This window comes from Branchiostoma floridae, chromosome 9 (genome assembly GCF_000003815.2).
Source record: "Branchiostoma floridae strain S238N-H82 chromosome 9, Bfl_VNyyK, whole genome shotgun sequence".
NCBI classification, from domain to species: domain Eukaryota; kingdom Metazoa; phylum Chordata; class Leptocardii; order Amphioxiformes; family Branchiostomatidae; genus Branchiostoma; species Branchiostoma floridae.
Window position 1 is genome coordinate 10,074,478 of NC_049987.1, and position 7,995 is coordinate 10,082,472.

The following is a 7,995-nucleotide window of genomic DNA, read 5'->3' on the forward strand; positions in this document are numbered from 1 at the left end:
TTCTTTCTTTAAAACATCTGCTATTATTTGTAATGACTTAGTAGATTCGTACCTTAGACCAAAGACGGTGACTTTTTATTGTGTTATATTACTCTTAAGCTATGAATGGCCGTTCTAGTTATCTACAAAAGATATAAACTAATTTATCTCAAATTTATCTAAAATTAAAGATACGATATTTGTCATTCAGAATGGAAAACAGTACAAACCAACAACACTCAGTCCCCAAACGTCCTTGGAAGCCTGTTCACCTTACTTAACGTAGCAGTCCTTAAATAGAAGGTTACCTCCAGGAAGAAGACTCTGATCTGGCGCCATCCATCAATCCTGCACCTTAACTTGCTATTTCTTAAGATAACAGCAGGTATAAGTCAAACATTTATATAAGACTTAGTGCTAGTGGGTATGGCATAATGTGAAACATTGAGCTATCATAAATAGATTATACAGAAGGGAGCAAAATGAAGCAATTCCCCAAGTTACGACCATGTAGTTATCAATGTAGTTTTTAATCTTGTAAGCTGGGACGGTTGTACGTCAGTATGTCAATTTTGTCGCATTACTAAGGTGATATCTAAAATAGTATAGGCGCGTCAAAAGGTGTTATCATATGGCATTGCGTTTACCAACTAACTTTCCTTATAAAAGCTCACACGTATATAAATTATTTTGAGACTTTAAAAGCTCCATTGGTGCCCAACTACAAATATTCCTGGACTTCTTCACATTACAATTTACCAAGCAACATACAGTAACATGTATTCGTCCATCATTACAAATCTAATTACATTAAAATTTATGTTAGCCTTTATGGTCGACATTGTTGGAATGTTATAGTTGCTCATTAATCTAACAGTATGATCATTAACTACTTACATTCAAGCAAAGTATGCACAAGCGGTAATTAGAATTTGTAAGAAAAGTTTTTCCAGCACACCACCGATACCCCGTAGTCCCGTACTAATGGAAACAACCTCTCACACCCAATCTGTCCCGGTCACCATGTTGAACGAAGTCGAACCACTCTACTGGCTGTGGTTGCAGGCCTCGTGCCCAGCATGGACGCACACTGCATTATTAATCGCCCATATGAAAAATTCACTGTGCTCCAATACATCTACCTTGCTCAGAGGGTCAATTGCTGGCAAGGTGATAATAGGATTTGTACAATCGTCCGTTGTATTGCCTAAGGTGGGTCGATACTGAGACACTTGCATTGACCTTGTAGTACCTCTTTCCTTAGTGTGGTCAATTAAACACAATACCATCCATGCCGTTTGTCACAGAAATGCTAAGACGTACTAAGAGATGCTGACAGTCTGTAATTATGGTAGGTTGGTGTAGGACACATGTTTTTGAGCTGCAGGCATTTGGCCAAGTCATACACCAATACTTGGCAATAGGTTAACTGCCTGTATCAATACTACCTGTATGCATTTGTAACAATAAGACATAAAGTTGGTAACGTTTAAGAGAGCACTGGGTGGTGCAGTGCTTTGCTAGCATAAAGTTCTGTCAGAAAAAAAGGGTACCATTGTCATTGCATGCTCTTCAGACCGAATAAAGAAGATAATACATATGAAGGAAAATATGGAGGTCCTTTTGCAAAACATGAATAGTCGTCTGCTCCTGGTCACATAAAGAATCATTAAAGCTTAGTTGTGAATTAGTCCATAACTAATGCCTTATAAGACCGTTCATATCACATACTTCCACTGTAAACCTTAAACGTAGGAATGATGTGAAAACTTTTAATGATTCTGCATCATGAGACAGTCTGGAGCCTGTCCCCGTTGCCAATTTTATGCCTCGGTGAATGTACCCGTAAAAATCGACATGCCATTCCAGAAGAATGGTTAATAATAGCGTTTGCTCTCACAGACTTCACATTAAAGTAACTTCAAGAGAACGCTAACTACTATGGAATATGCTTTAGACCCTCAAAAAGCAGTAACTCAACATAGATGAAGGGAGGAGTAAAACCAGCTCATAGTAATTCAACTAAATACCACACAGAACGTTACTGATGCAGAGAGTTTTTTTTTCCAAATGGATCTTCACATTCCACTTGCAACATCTTAGAAAGCTGTCATTTGTCATTAGCTCTTAAACAAGTCTTCCTTTCCTTTGGGACCAGACATATACTCATTACCCCCATGGGGAATTCTTATGCTCTCTGTACCTTCGACAGGATAAAACGTTCCTATGATGGAAATTTATTACCAAAGGGATAAAAAGCCCTCCAATCCCCGAAGACACTACCTCGCAGGTTACGGTCATAAGTGAGTAGCATAAGTTGCTAAATCGATTTCAACTTTTGCCATTGACACACATTCATCTAAAACTATGCCAATATGTTTCACATTAACTAGAAAATAATGGTTTCGTTGTTTCAATACGTATTGTTCGTACTGCAAACATCTGTATGACAGATAGGCGCAATTGCACCTTTAAAGTACATGTACTGTATAACAAATCATCCTGTTCGCCCTGCATATTACCGTTTACTAAGTATTTAGTTTGAATCATGAAGCTAAAGGACAGTCGAGGACTTTTAACGCACACTTAAGAGTTCAGTCCAGTCACCATCAGAGTAACATTTCTACAGGAAGTAACCGTGAGTGTTGCGTTAAAACTTATCATCCTACTGCACAGGCCTTGCACTCAATGGTATCTCAGCATAGCATCACTAACGTCTGAGTTGTCGACATTTACGAAGGAAAGTTCAATGATAGACTGGTGTGACTCTTTGGAGATTTGACATTATGTTATAGTTTCTGCGATCTATTTGGTGTTGAGCTCGTTATAGTATCCTTCAGGCATAGACGATATTAGTAATCATTGTCAGTATGTCTTCGATGTTCTTCAATAGTCTCTAGAAATCAATTTTCAAAGAAAGCGATATGCTTGCTGAAGCAAGTCAGCTTTCGCATACTTCATGCCATGTTTGAAACACATTGTTACTCAATGGTACTTTTACCCCCTGATTCTTTAGTAAGTTTTGACAGAATAAAAATGTAGTACCAAGTTTCCCGGATATTACAGGATCTTGTAATACTATGTTTGTTATCTTCTAATCTAAGCAATATTAGATGCACGTACGTACAGTGACTTGTAATATGACTGTATCAGTTGATCACCGCTAGACCAGACTCAAGCCACATTTACCAATAGGATGTATTAATCACCCCGGATTCCATTATCGCTAGGATATGCCTAATGTACTTTAAGACTCCTCGTGGCACTTTTCCCATAATGGGAACAGCATTACGTGCTTAATTAGATCCAAGATGCAATCATTTACCATTGACCTCTTTTATAAACGACAAAATAGCAAGAAAGTCTTAATTTTACCAACGATTTCCGTTCTTTGAACACTCTCAGTATGTGTATGTGTTTTAGGCTTAAGTACCTCACATGGATCATTAGGTGAGGCAATGTTAGCATCAACTGAAGCCAATATAGTATTGCCCTTCATTCATTTCAACATGCCATGTGCGGTAAGGTCTGCGTCCCTGAGGGATCCTAATGCCTCATTACGTTTTAATGGCGTAGCGCCTCGTGGAAAGCTAACCGGGGTGTACATTGCAGAACAGCACTCTAAATTGTCTACCTTTTACGGCAGCTATTGATTTTTGTCAGGGATCAGTTTGCATGGTGGTCGTCTGTTTTGACAAGGCTGACAACTGTTCCTCTTGGCACGATCGAAGTACAGCATAATGATGGAGTCTTCGATCTGCTGACATCAGCGATTTGCTTCTGTTTTTTATTGAGGACTTTTCAAGAGAATCCATGGTGTCACCTTGCTAGGGGAAGGATGCATATTGACAGGGAAATCGAATCAGATTCAAGACCGTGAAGTCTACAGACACATACATGGTCACGTTAGGGACCCATCTACAAGGCTGGTCCACAACGATTTTGAAAAGGTAAGCCTTTATTCATTCTAGCATATGGAACTTTCAGTTACGGTCTCGCGGCAACGTAAGACGCCATCCAGCGATTTTTACCTGAAAAATTCTAGTATTTTTTTTTACTCTTTTAAGGTTACTTACTACCTTACACAAAGACAATTTGATATAGGAAATATGCTGTTTACTTGATTTGTATCTGTTTTTAAATTTAGATGTAATCATGTTGATCATGTTTAACGTACAGAGCCCAAGAGTATAGATTTAGTAACTAAAAAGGTTCGTATGATCAAGAAAGATTCTGAACACTTTCTTGGACGTCAGGTCCGATGATAATGCTTAAGACCTTTCTTTGATGATATCTTAAAGACACGACCAGCGAGTTTTCTTGCATCGCACACAATACCACTACCCTAAGTTGACATATTTGAGAATATGACATAATCTATCAGACCTTGAATCTCCATGTAAATAGCTTTAAGATGCATCTGGGCTGGTAAGTGCCTTTGGGGACGCCGTTGAGTACAAAGTGCGCCGCGATGGCTGCCCTGCCTGCGTGAACAGCCATTCTGATGAGCACGATGAAAGCAGCACTTACAGCTACGGGCTCCGTTCAGGTCAGCAAGCCGAATGACTCACGACCTGCTTACTAGGAAGCGGTGTGGACGCAAATGGACCTGTCAAAAAGTAATTCCCCCTACCCTTCACATCGTAGGGAGAAATTGAGCGCCCAGGGTACAAATGTATTGTGCCGGTAAATAACGTTTCCAAAGCAAAGGGGTCCATATCATGGGATGATTATCTCCTCTGGGCACAGAGGGGAAACATTCTTACGGACAGATAATGCAAAGTCCAACCGTTGATGACACTCTATCATGGTCTACGATCACACTTCTCTCTGACGTTTGAAGAATTCTATTGGCGAATGCAGGACGGACGAACGCCTATTTACTCTTTGCTTCATTTGTCTTTTTGGGATATTTTTAAGGGGGGGGGGGGGCGATAAACCAACAGCGTCGTTGTGTACACGTCTATGGATAATGCATTCTACATTACGCGGTTGACACATATACCAGGGCATATCATCCCATTTAATAGCTATTACAATAAACTCATGAGATAGTTGCCTATGCCTATGGTTTCTCCCTGTACCTGGCCCAAAACACAGCTGTAATAGTCACTGATATAGTTTGTCTCATCAAAGAGGTTAAAAAATAAGTTATCTCATCTACAGGGTAAATAAAGTTAGTATGTAAATAGGGAAATAGGTCAACAGATGGGGCTGAAATCAAACAGAACTGCTGAGCCATATTTTTATGAACAGAATCATTTTTATCCAAAATACAAGCAAGGCAAAAGAAGCACATTTTGTCCAATTTTGATTATGGATTACCAATACGCTCAACAAGTAATTAGATGATGGTGTATAATGATTCATTATGTATTGTCAGGGATTTCTAACTCTTTGAATGAAAATAAACAAGAATACTAATGAAGTATGATAGTTATCCAAGTACAAATAAAGGGGCTTTTCTTTAGCCATACGCCTTTTATAGGAATTCGTTGAAAATCCGCAGTGAAAATCCATGCTGCCTGACTTGGACAGTGACATATCAGGGGCCATCGTTTATTTGAACCCTTCGCCAGTAAAGACTCCAGTGAGAATGTTATGGATACGAACCGTTTATAGTTCCCTGGAGAAATCTGTCGTGATGGTCCTGAATGGACGAAGGCATTCTGGTACACAACCTTCCTTTACGCAAAGTAGATTTTAACATGGACAGGGTGAAGCATGTATTGGTGGCAATGGTGCGAATCACAACCATGGTTTTGAACATTTGCCTTGTTACCGTGCTTCAGCCACGTATTGGGAAATGAGTCTTCTTTGTCACATCCAACAGTCGGATTGCATTCTCAGAACAGTTGCAAACCGAATTGTACAACAAACCAGACAAAAAAACTGTACCTTTTTGCTAAGGTAGCAAGAACCACATCATCAATGATTAGGCTATAAATGATAAATGCACATTACGATGCTATTATGCTTTAGGCAAGATTGATAGTCACAACTAACACACAGCACAAACTGACATTAGCTTCAAACTTTACTGGAAATAATCGATTGGCCGAAAATGTAGTAGTTATGTAGCTGCATCTTGCAATTGGTTATCCAACATCTGTTTTGGAATGTCACGCATGTGATTCAAAATCACAACCTATTGAGAAACGTCATGCGACTGGCCCATTTTCACGAAGATGTATTGTAGTCTAGTTGGTTTGCCACCGTGACACACGTATATATGTGTACGGTACTACCTGTTACACAGAGATACGCAAATAAAGAAATTTGTCTTACCTGAAGGTTCATCAACCAACCATACAGCTTGAAGAAGAAGATCTTTTGAAGTTCCACTGCCACAGTGAAATATTTTTACAATCGGTTCGAGGGTTTTCACCATGCTTCGAGTGTTTTCATCATGCTATGGCTTTGGTCCGGTAGGGAGTCTGTATATTAAGTTTGTTGTAATGCACATATATTATGTTTGGTTGCGTGATCGAGACACAATATGGACACTCAGTCAAACGTGATCATATCAAAAGGCATGGTGTCACGCCACGTGCCAAGGGCAAGGTGGGCGTAAAATCCCACAGTGTCCACTACTTTCAGTTTTCCCAGTAGCGCTTTCAAACGACGCCGATCGTGCAAATTCCCACACATACAGGAACGGTGGTGGGCGGGGTGTTAAAACAAATCATCGATCGTATTTTCCACTGGGCTTCCGTGGCGACGAAACCTACTCCCAACTGGGTCAATCATGCCTTTTCGATAAAAGCCATTATGTCGCTTGCTGGGTCGTTTTTCTTTCGATTTTACAAATTAGAACATGGACTTGGACATAATCTGTTACTGTTATGCAGTCCACAGCCGTAAGAAACTTCGGGTAACCCCGTTTTAACTAGGGTGGCAATACATTTTCTAAAAACGTCCTTGGTTGACCATACTGTTTCTTAAGTGCTGCCTCTCAGGTACCGTTCTGAGTTCTCAGCTGGCCGTGCTGGACAATACCGGGTTGGGCGTGGGCTCTTAATGGGGTATCTCTCTAGACTGCGGCATGTAGGCGGCGTCTTGAAATATCCATTCCTGGATTCGCAATGAATGCACATACTGTGTTCATGTAGCCACCAACTGCATATAGATTATATTGCAGTATGGTCTTAATTTAGATAGAAGTAGGAAGCAAAATGCCCCCCCCCTCCTCAAGAAGAAAAAAAATGACTGGTATATTGAATAAAAAGAAGGTACGTATTATTCTTAAATCACTAGATTGAACGCAGTCCCTGTTTTCTCAAATTAGCAATGACCGGATGCGTGCAAATGTAAATGCTAATACTGGGCCGTGTACGCTGTTAAGGCCCCCTCTCACTTGACGTGCGGCACGCTTGCGGCATTGCTGCGTTCGAAAACGCAGATGTACCGCCACGGAACCTAGAGGTGCCGCAAGCAAACCTAGAGGTGCCGCAAGCAAACCTAGAAGTGCCGCAAGCAAGCGCGACGTTTTTTAAAAAGTTTAAAAATAACGCAAGTGGCAAGATGCCGCAACAGTGCCGCAACAGTGCCGCAACGGTGCCGCAACAGTGCCGCCACCATGCCCCAAACAGTATCAAGGATATATTTTGCCTGTTTTACACCAAGAATCAAAAGTAAACATCCTTTTATCACCGAAAAACTATTTTAGATGCATTTCTAATAATTTTACAGTGGTTTTCGATCCAGTAAAAACACTGCGAATTCCACAAAACTTACCTTGTATCCGTATTCAGAGTTAACTTAAAAATACATCTTTTGAATTATTTAATTGGAAGTAGGTCAGTATTTTATACTTGAAAACAATAAATAAGTAACTGGTTTATCGATTAACCTACGGATGTAGAGAAAAAGATTATCGTACAACGTTCAAAAATAATTTATTTATGTTGGATGATAACGAGTTTGCGTTTGCGTTATAACGTTACAAGCTAATCATTGCTCAGCCTGGTAGCCTGCCACCGATAAAATACAAAATTGCAGTCATTCAAACCGATG